This window comes from Raphanus sativus, chromosome 8 (assembly GCF_000801105.2).
Source record: "Raphanus sativus cultivar WK10039 chromosome 8, ASM80110v3, whole genome shotgun sequence".
Classification (NCBI taxonomy): domain Eukaryota; kingdom Viridiplantae; phylum Streptophyta; class Magnoliopsida; order Brassicales; family Brassicaceae; genus Raphanus; species Raphanus sativus.
Genome location: NC_079518.1, coordinates 22,851,485 through 22,862,040, shown reverse-complemented (window position 1 = coordinate 22,862,040; position 10,556 = coordinate 22,851,485). Strand labels below are relative to the sequence as shown.

Genomic DNA, 10,556 nt, shown 5'->3' with positions numbered 1-10,556 from the left:
AATTATAGTTCGAGTGTTTTATAAATTAGAGCTTTTTATTAATGTCAAAAATATTGTAATAGTTATTAGCAAAAAAATTAACTTTTATAACAAACAGATTTTCATACATCGTTATAATATATATATATATATATATGTTTTTACTTTTGATCAGTTTTGTTCAGTTTATTTGGTTTAATCGGTTATAAACCAAATCATATCTAAATCCTACGGTTTTTATAAAATGATATCCATTCAGTTTGTATAGTATACTAAAACTAAACCATATTGTCTATTTTAGTTTGGTTCAGTTTAGTACGGTTCGGTTTTAACAGGCTAGTTTTATGACTTCTAGTTCAGAACTAATTGGCAGTGACTAAATTAGTCAGTCATTTATATATTAGTATTATTTTCTTAGTTTCTATATACAGTTACATGAGGTCATGGGGTTGGATATGAGAACCTTTTTTTTTCAACTGGATATGAGAACTTATTATGTACATTATAACAGCTAACAATAAATTCTTAATCTTTGTTTCTGCTAAAGATGTTAACCATCTGTTATATAAAAAATATACTATTAAATTAAGCTGGTTTATCGAATACTGTATACATATTCTATTGACTTTTAAAAGTAACTGTAGTTTAGTTTGCAAATGGCAAATCGTTCATAAATATAGCATTCAAACTTGGGGAAATTTTTATTTATTAATGAATCCGTTAGGTTTATCAAATGCAAGTGAACCTAGAACCATACATACACTCTGTAGTCTAAATAAATATCAGTTTTATTCATGAATCTTTACAAATAAATTATGAATATTTATAAATAATTTATAAATTCTTGTAAATTTCAAATAAAATATCAAAATTATTAACTTGTATAGTTCTTTTATTTATTTATTTACAATGTTTTATAAATTTACGATTTCACATTCTTTTTATTTAAAATTATATATTTAGAAATGACAATCTTTTTGTTGCATTTTTAAGTTATACTCCTAAATTTTGCAGTTTTACCAACCTATTTTTACGTTATTTCATAATTTTCTAAAATAATCATATTATGAACTAATAGGCTAATACTATTAACGATGTTATTTTAAAGTATTTTTTTATCTCAGCATTAGTCCTAAAACATGGAAAAAGAGAAAAACAAAGAGAGCGGTGGCCAACTCCAGTCTCCACGACGACATTGATAATGCTAATGAATCGCATTTTATATAATCAAGAATCATATATGTTAGGTTTCAAAAAAAAAGAATCATATATGTTTTTGTAGTGGATGTCACCTAGCTACTCCAATAAAAATAAACTAATTTGTTTTATTATGACGAAGGGTATATTGCCATTTGCCACTATGCCAAAATCAAAATCTGGATCTGTGTCTATGTTTTGTATGGTTGGATGCTAGTAGAACTACGAAATATTATGCACCTATGAATATTAAATAGAGTTAGTGTAAATAACCAAATTATGTGTATGTATGGATATATATATATATATCATGAGTTTGTTCCCACGGGATCACTCTGTCTTCTCGGATACTTTCCAACAAAAACACATTGGCAAAACAACAAAGACTTTCTCTCTACCTCTCTTTCTCTCTCCACTTGTATCGTAAACTCGTTATTATTACTATATATTATCGACGGTGTAATCTAATTTTACTCTCTTTCGATATTGCCTCTTTCATGGCTCCTGTTCCTTTCATACCAAACCAAACTCAGTCGCAAACTCGTTATCTTCTTCAGACCCAAAGAAGAAGAAGAATAGAAAGAAGCAAACGCCTCTTCCTCATACACAAACGCAAAGTCTGCAGCAAAAGACGGTACAGTCATCATCGTCGTCATGGAGCCAGATAAAGAACCTTTTGAGTTGCAAACAAATAGAAGGACCACGAGTGCACGAACCATCAATGATTACGTCATCATCTTGTGGCTCTTCTCTATGTAAGTTTAGTGATGTTATTTACGGTAACGCCCGCGTGATTCATCGCTCTGATCACTCGCCGGAGAGTGGCAACCTGGGTCAGGATGCCGGACTCTTGACCCGAAAACCTGTCACCCGTGGATTTTCTTCAACGGTTAGATCCAACGGCTGTGGAGCTTACACGTCATATTCCTCTTCCAAAGCCATGCATTTCGGAAAACTCTCTGGCTGCTATGAATGCCACATGATTGTTGATCCAAGCAGGTGAAATGTTCTTGCACGTCATTTGTGAATATTAAGATGCTGGTTTCTTAAATAATTGCATATCATAATTACAAAAGGTTTAATAGAGAGAGATTAATTAATTAATGATTGGTTACATATACAATTTTTGACGTAGGTATCCAGTATCACCAAGAATATGTGCATGTCCGCAATGTGGAGAGAGTTTCCCCAAGCTTGAAACTCTAGAGCATCATCAGGCAGTTCGTCATGCCGGTATATTTTTCCCTCTAGCTTGTCTTTTTGTATATAGATATTTTATTAAAACTTATATCTGGTGCCGTTGATTGGAGTTTTAACAGTCGAAATCCCAAAAGAAAACTTATATTTTATTAAAACTTATATCTGGTACCATCTATGTTTGTTTTCTACATTAACATGTGTATATACTATATACGTCTCAGTCACATATTAGGCGACAAACAACATCATTACTCGTCATGTCGTTGTTTTAGATATATATGTACATTAACATGTGTGTATACTATATAAATATTTACATTGTAGTACGATTAGAACAATTTATGTCTCAGTCACATATTAGGCGACAAACAACATCATTACTTAAGACATGTTTTCATGTTTTAAAAAAATCAAATATCTTTTAGAAAAAAAAGTATCTTTTAGAATTTGGAAACCAAGCAGATCTTAAGATCCTAGAGGTGAATAGCTGAACAAAGTTAGAATAAAGCAAACCAGATTGAAAATATGACTAGGCTTTTAGAATTTTAGCATGAAAACGTTTAGTAAATCATCCTGCTTTCCTTCCACTTCTTTTTGGTACAATAGGTTCATTCCACTTGTGATAGATTTAAGGATATATCCATCCATATATCGACAAAACAATATGTAAAAAAATCTTTTTGTAATGTTGTTAAACTTTGACAATAGTGTCGGAGTTGGGGCCAGACGATTCAGGACGAAACATAGTGGACATCATCTTCAAATCTAGCTGGTTACGTAAGGACAGTCCCATCTACAAGATCGAACGGATATTAAAAGTCCACAACACTCAGCGAACGATCCAACGGTTTGAGGATTGTCGCGACGCAGTCAAATCCCATGCACATGCCTCTACCAGAAAAGAGGCTCGTTCAGCCGCTGACGGCAATGAGCTCCTCCGTTTCCACTGCACCACCGTTTCTTGCTCCCTCGGCTCCCGCGGTTCGACCTCTCTATGCTCCAACTTTCCTGGCTGCCGTGTCTGCACCATTATCCGCCACGGCTTCCACGCCAAAACGATGCGTTTAGGCGGTGGGGCCAATGAGATAAAGGGAGTAAGGACCACGGCGAGCAGCGGAAGAGCACACGATGCATCGAGGTGCTTTGACCAGAGGAGAGCGATGCTCGTTTGTCGTGTGATTGCCGGAAGAGTGAGGCGCGTGCAGAGCGATGCCCCGGAAGAAGAAAATGGTTCTGGCTCGTATGATTCTGTTGCGGGGCCCCCTGGGGTCTACACAAACCTCGAAGACTTGGTTGTGTTTAATCCCAAAGCTATACTTCCTTGCTTTGTAGTAATCTACAAAGTTTCTGAGCCTTAAAAAAGAAATCCAACTTTGGAACGATTGGATTTGTAAGTTTTTGTGGAATGTGTGAAGCAACGAATTGTAATATTTAGGGCTAAATTAGCATATTAATTGTGTACAATTGTGGTGGTGTCCCTAGCCAAGAGGAAAAGGAAAGGACTAGTGGGCAGTGGCAGAACCAGACCAATTATATGTGGGGCACATAATTGATATTAATATTAAATTAATATAACAAAAATAAATAGTTTATTAATAAATATTATAGACTGTTAATAATAAAAAAATAATCAACTTTAAGCTGTCAAAACAACAATGATAGTATTGTTATTCAAATGCTAAAATTTTAAGATTATATATTTTTAATAATGTTATCAGTTACAATAATGTTACAATTAATTTGGAAATACATACAAAAAGGGATTTTCAAATTTATATATATATATTAAAAAGAAAAATAAAGATAATATATGTTAACAAGAAAGAAAAGAATAACATTAACATCAAACGAAAAGTAAAAAATACTAATCTATCTTATTATATATTGGTTCTTCAAAGTTACTAATTAACATGATCTCGACATGTGTCGATAAATATTTAAGATTATGACATGTGTCAAAAAATGATTTTGTTTATAATTTAAAAGAATTTTTTTAAAAGAAAATTTTCATTACAAATCAGTATTTTAAGGTTCTCTTTATAATTTTATAAAAGGAAAATTACTATTTTCTAGAGGATTTTAGAAAAGAAAAATTACCATTACATAATATTTTACAATTATATATTGTTAAAATTTTATTGTAATTTTTCTTTTCATTCTGAACAAAAAATTGTGAAGTGCTATTTGAAAGTACTTTTTTATTTTTTTTAAAAATATTTTTTAAAGATATTAAGGAAAGAGAATTATAAAGATACATATAAAAGTTTTAAGAAAAGAAAATATTAAAAAATAACGAATTATAAAATCCTACAAGTACAATAAATCTTATTATATAAAGTTTGGTTTTTCAAAGTTACTAATTTTTTATATTTAAGATTGTGACATGTGTTATAAAAAAAGATGTTTACAAAAATATAGTTATAAATATTATTTATTGTAACTTTCTATTTTTTAAATCCTAAACAAAAGATAATTGCAAAATATTATTTGATAGTAATTTCCTTTTAATGTTGTGACATGTGTTAAAATATATAATAACTAAAAATAATTTTCAATTTTTTAATCTTAAACACAAGATAATTGTAAAATATTATTTAATAGTAATTGACTAGATTGATGTATTTTACTTACATTTCAATTTACTTTTCATTCAATTTTTTATTTTGAGTTGTGTTGAGTTAAAACGTTTAAGTAATTTTCCTTTTATAAAATTATAAAGAGAACCTTAAAATACTTTTTGTAATGAAAATTTTCTTTTTAAAAATTTCTTTTAAATTCTAAACAAAAGATTGTATCATATTTTTGACAGATGTCATAATCTTAAATATTTATTGACACATTATGATAAAAATATATATTGATAACAATTTTTTTTCCTGAAATTCTAAAGAGAAGATAACTATAATAGGTTATATGACCGACTAAATATAAGCCCGTTGCGTTGCAACGGGATTTTTGATGTTTTAATTTAATAAAAAACACAAAGTAATAATAATTTTATTATAATTTTATGATTGATTTGCATATGTTGTGTGAAATTTATTTTATAATTAAAAATTTTACATAAGTTAAAGTTAAAATTTTATTTTATAATCATGATACATAGATAAATTTTATTTATTTATTTAATAGATAGTTTTTATTCATGATTTTTATTAAATAATTTATTATATTGTTGAATTTTATAATTTAATTTTGTTAATAATTTTTTAAGTTGCTTGGTTCTTCAAAGTTGATAATTAATATGAAGACACTTATATATTTAAAATGTGACTTGTTCTAATATATATCATAATTAAAAGAATATATACTAAGATAATAACCAAAACTAAATTTTTAGAAAGTAATTATTAATATTATTTAATAGTAATTTTCCATTTTTGAAACCCTAACCAAAATATAATCGCAAAAGATTATTTGATAACAATTTGTTTTCTAATATTGTGACATGTGTAATGATTAAAAATATATGTACCATGAAAATAAAATAAACGAAGTTTGAAACAAATAATTTTAAAAATAATTAAATGTTAAAAAACAATTTTAAAATTATTAAATAGTAACTTGAAGAAATTTTCCTTTTTCAATTAACAGAAAAACAGATTTGAAAAATAATTTATTTAATACTAATTTTCTTTTTCTAAAATTTTAATGAAATCTTATCATAAAATACTATATTGAGCCTAGTTTTTCAAAATTAATAGGTAACATGATTTTGACACATGACAATTATATATTTAAAAATGTGATATGAGCTAAACTATCTTATAAATAAATAAATATATACTAAGATAACAAAAATGATTTCTGTTAATAGTTTATCATAAATATTATTTAATAGTAATTTCTATTTTTAAAATTTTAAACAAAATCTAATTGCAAAACAATATTTGATGATATTTTTATTTTAAATATTGTGAAATTTGTTAGAATATTTTATGATTAAAAATATATATGCTACGAAACTATAAATTTATTTCTAAAAAAATATTTCAAATTATTAAATATTATGTTTAAATGTTAATATTTAGTAGTAATTTTAAGATAAATTCTATTTTAAAAATCCTTTAGAAAAATATTTGTAAAATAGTTTATTTAATAATAAATTATTTTTTTAACTAAAATATTATTTTTCTATTTACTCTAGTTTTTAATGCACATTTTATCCTAAGTTTGTTAAAGAAATGTCATTTACTAAACTATCTTTTTTTCTATCTTCTTTATTTCACAACTATCATCTCTTTTGAACATGTTTTTCTAATACATGTTATAAAACTAAAAACTATCAAATATAAGATATTTTATGGAGCAGTGAATACATCATAATGTAAGGTTTCCAGTTTCTAAAGTAAATAAAAAATTTGTCAAAAATAGTACATTCATATTATTACTTTTCATGTTTACATTAACCACTATTATATTTTCACTTTTAAAAAGGAAAAGAACATTTATAATCCTAGAATTAACATCGACCAAAATAAACTAAAGTTAACTAATCCAAAACTTAGGATTTAGAGGTGAGAGATGGGTAATGTTAAGGGTTTAGGTTTAGTATTTTTACATATATAAAATTATATATGAAGCCTTTAAGATAATAATAATTATTTTAAGAAACAACATTTGCATTAATAAACAAATATTTTTATAGAGTGATAACTATTACTGTACAAATGTCTAATCATTATTGTGGCAATAATTTACGTAGATAGCATGACAATAATGACAAAAGAAATTAACATGAGTTTGTAAGAATAAAATAATATTTTCCTTTTCTAAAATTTTAAACAAAAATGTAAAAGAGTATTTAATATTACTTTTTATTTATAATTGTAAATAAAAAAGAGATTTATAAAATAGAATGTTTTCCTTTTTAAAATATCCTAGCAAAATAAAGTTTTAAAAACTTATTTAATAAAGCATTAAGTTATAAGTACATAAGAATGTATATAATGTTGTCATTGACTAAATTGATGTATTTGACTTACATTTCATTTTACTTATCATTCAATTTCTTATTTTAAGTTGTGTTGAGTTAAAACGTTTAACTATATTATATTACTTAATCTTAAGTAGAAAGTTTATAACATTCATCTATGCACTATGATTATAAAATATAAATATTAACTTGAATTTATGTGTGAAAGTGGCGTTCTAATTATAAAATAAATATAACACAGTGTATGCAAAAAAAATCATAAAACTATAATAATAGTTATTATTTTATGTTTTCGTATTAAACTAAAACATCAGATAAAATCTGTTGCAACGCAACGGGCTCATATCTTGTACTATATAAAAGTTGAGGCTATAAGCCATTGAGAATGTCCACATAAGATTTAAAACGACCAACTAAAATATGACAAATCAGATTTTTAATTTATTATTTTTGAAAAATGTTAATATTTCCAAAAATAAATTAAAAACGAAATTAATATTATTTATATAACTTAAACTAAAAAAATAAATATTAATATTTAACAACTTAATTAAATAAACGGTAACTGTTATAGAAAAATGGAAAATCAAAATAGTTATAGTAACAAAAATTACTTCTTCTTTAGATATAATAAATCTAAAATACATTTTATACCAGAATAAAATAGAAATTAATGTTAAAATAGTCAAAGTAGAAAATATATTATTTTCTTATTTTTAAAATGTTAATATCTCCAATATATAAATGAAACGAAATTAATGCTAAATATATAACTTGAATTAATAAAATAAGTATTAACATTTGTAACTTGCTTTAAATGGTATTATTATAGTAAAATGGAAAATGAAAATTAGAATTGTAATATTAACAAAAAATATGTGTTCTCATAATATGTTGAGGCTATAAGCCATTGAACATATGATTTAAAACCACCAATTATAATATGCTAAATCATTATTTTAGTTTATTATTTTTGAATAAAAAATTCTAAATATATAATTTTCTAAAATAAAATAGAAATCCATAAAATACAAATACTAATAAAACAAAATTCAATATATATGAATTAATATATATGATTTTTCAGAAACTGAAAATATGTTCTTAAAATACAAAAATTTGTAAAATTTAAATCTATAGTAATTTAAATACTTATAATTTTGAATTACATTTAAATAAGATAAACCAACAATATGCTTTTTTGATATATATAGTTTTTATTTTGGAAAATTAACATTTTAAAATAGAATACAAAAGTTTTTAATCGAAGCTATAGGAAGTGAAAACACATATGATTTAAAACCCATATCAAATATGACAAATAATCATTTTAATTTACTATTTTCAAAAATCAATATTTCCAAAAAAGCTGTCTATATTGGGTTGGTCGATACCACGAGTTAGTTAAATCCATATTCAAAAACGTTTTATTATTCTCAACGTGTTCAACAAAATTAACATTTTGAGTTTTCTCTTGTGACATAGGCAATTGAATGAAAATTTCTAAAATTAATTATAGTCAATAATTTCAATAATATAAAACTAAGACCATAATTATTGCAGGATGGTGGGGAGTTTCTTGGTTGGGGGGGGGGACCACAAGGGTGGGAACCAAGAAGAAAAAAGGAGAAGAAGTCGTTTGGTGAGGATACGTTTTTTGGGTTTGTTCGCGGGCCCCACGACACGTGGCGGCCCGCGATTGGTACATCTTAATTTTTTTTTTAAATTCGAAAAAAAAAAGAAAGAGACCCAAGTGGGTATTTGGGATAAACATGCTCTAAGGAAAAATTGGCTTCTATAGCTCTATTGGACACCTATATTAGCAATCTACACCTTCCTCTTTCTTCTCAAAGTTTATACCGATTTGTCCCTATACCAAAAGACTCACTTTTGGACAGGCTAGGTGGTAACTGTGTCAGTCAAGTGGGTTTCTTTTTCAGTTTTGTCTTCTTCTTGGTTTAACTTTATGCTATTTCTCTTCATGTGCTATTTCTCTTCCATCACTTTATTTCTGGTTTCTCTCTCTTTTTCAATTTTTTTCCTTAGTCAATTTCATCTTCTTTTTAGTCCACAATCACAACTCAAACGAAACAAAGGAGAAGAAGTCGCTTGGTGAGGATACGTTTTTTGGGTTTGTTCGCGGGCCCCACGACACGTGGCGGCCCGCGATTGGTACATCTTAATTTTTTTTTTTAAATTCGAAAAAAAAAGAAAGAGACCCAAGTGGGTATTTGGGATAAACATGCTCTAAGGAAAAATTGGCTTCTATAGCTCTATTGGACACCTATATTAGCAATCTACACCTTCCTCTTTCTTCTCAAAGTTTATACCGATTTTGTCCCTATACCAAAAGACTCACTTTTGGACAGGCTAGGTGGTAACTGTGTCAGTCAAGTGGGTTTCTTTTTCAGTTTTGTCTTCTTCTTCGTTTAACTTTGTGCTATTTCTCTTCATGTGCTATTTCTCTTCCATCACTTTATTTCTGGTTTCTCTCTCTTTTTCAATTTTTTTCCTTAGTCAATTTCATCTTCTTTTTAGTCCACAATCACAACTCAAACGAAACATCAACCAAACTGAAACTACAAAATACCCAATCACAATTTTTTTTGGTCAGACTTGTTCCTTTTTCTCTTTCTTTTTTACTAGTTTGAAGCTTTTTTTTTTGTTTTTTTTGTCACCATAAGCAACAAAACAAAATAGATCCGAAACAGAACCGAAACTTGGTGGCTGATTTCGTTTCTAAAAAAGATGATACTATTATTGTTAACATGCTAACTTGTTGTATAACATGTTAACTTATTTTATTTTACGCTAACTTTACTATTAGTTTGTTAATTTTATGTTTACCCGTTAAATAATGTGTTAGATTGATTAATAATACTAAATTATATAGTTTGTAATTAAGTTAATGATTTGTTTAACTTGTTATAAATAAATATAACTCGATAAAAATATTTGTAACGTGTTAAGAAATAATATGCAATGTTAACAAAATTTGTAACATGTTAAAAATTTGTTTACTCGCTAACAAAATTTGTAACATGTTAAAAATTTGTTTACTCGCTAACAAAATTTGTACTAAATTCATCAATAAGTTCTAATGTTGTTCATCATAAACCCAGAAATAATTTTTATCAGGTTTCCATTACCATAAATTCATTACCATAAATCTAATTTCTTCACTGGAGCTTCAATGATAATTGGAAAGTGACCACTCATTTTAAAATGAAAAAAAGAAAATACA

The 10,556-nt window shown here is 26.7% G+C and overlaps 1 pseudogene; it reads left to right on the top strand.

The window, feature by feature from the left end:
* The first annotated feature begins 1,510 nt into the window (after positions 1–1,510).
* LOC108819148 (uncharacterized) lies at positions 1,511–3,806 on the top strand (annotated as a pseudogene).
* Positions 3,807–10,556: the final 6,750 nt, after the last annotated feature.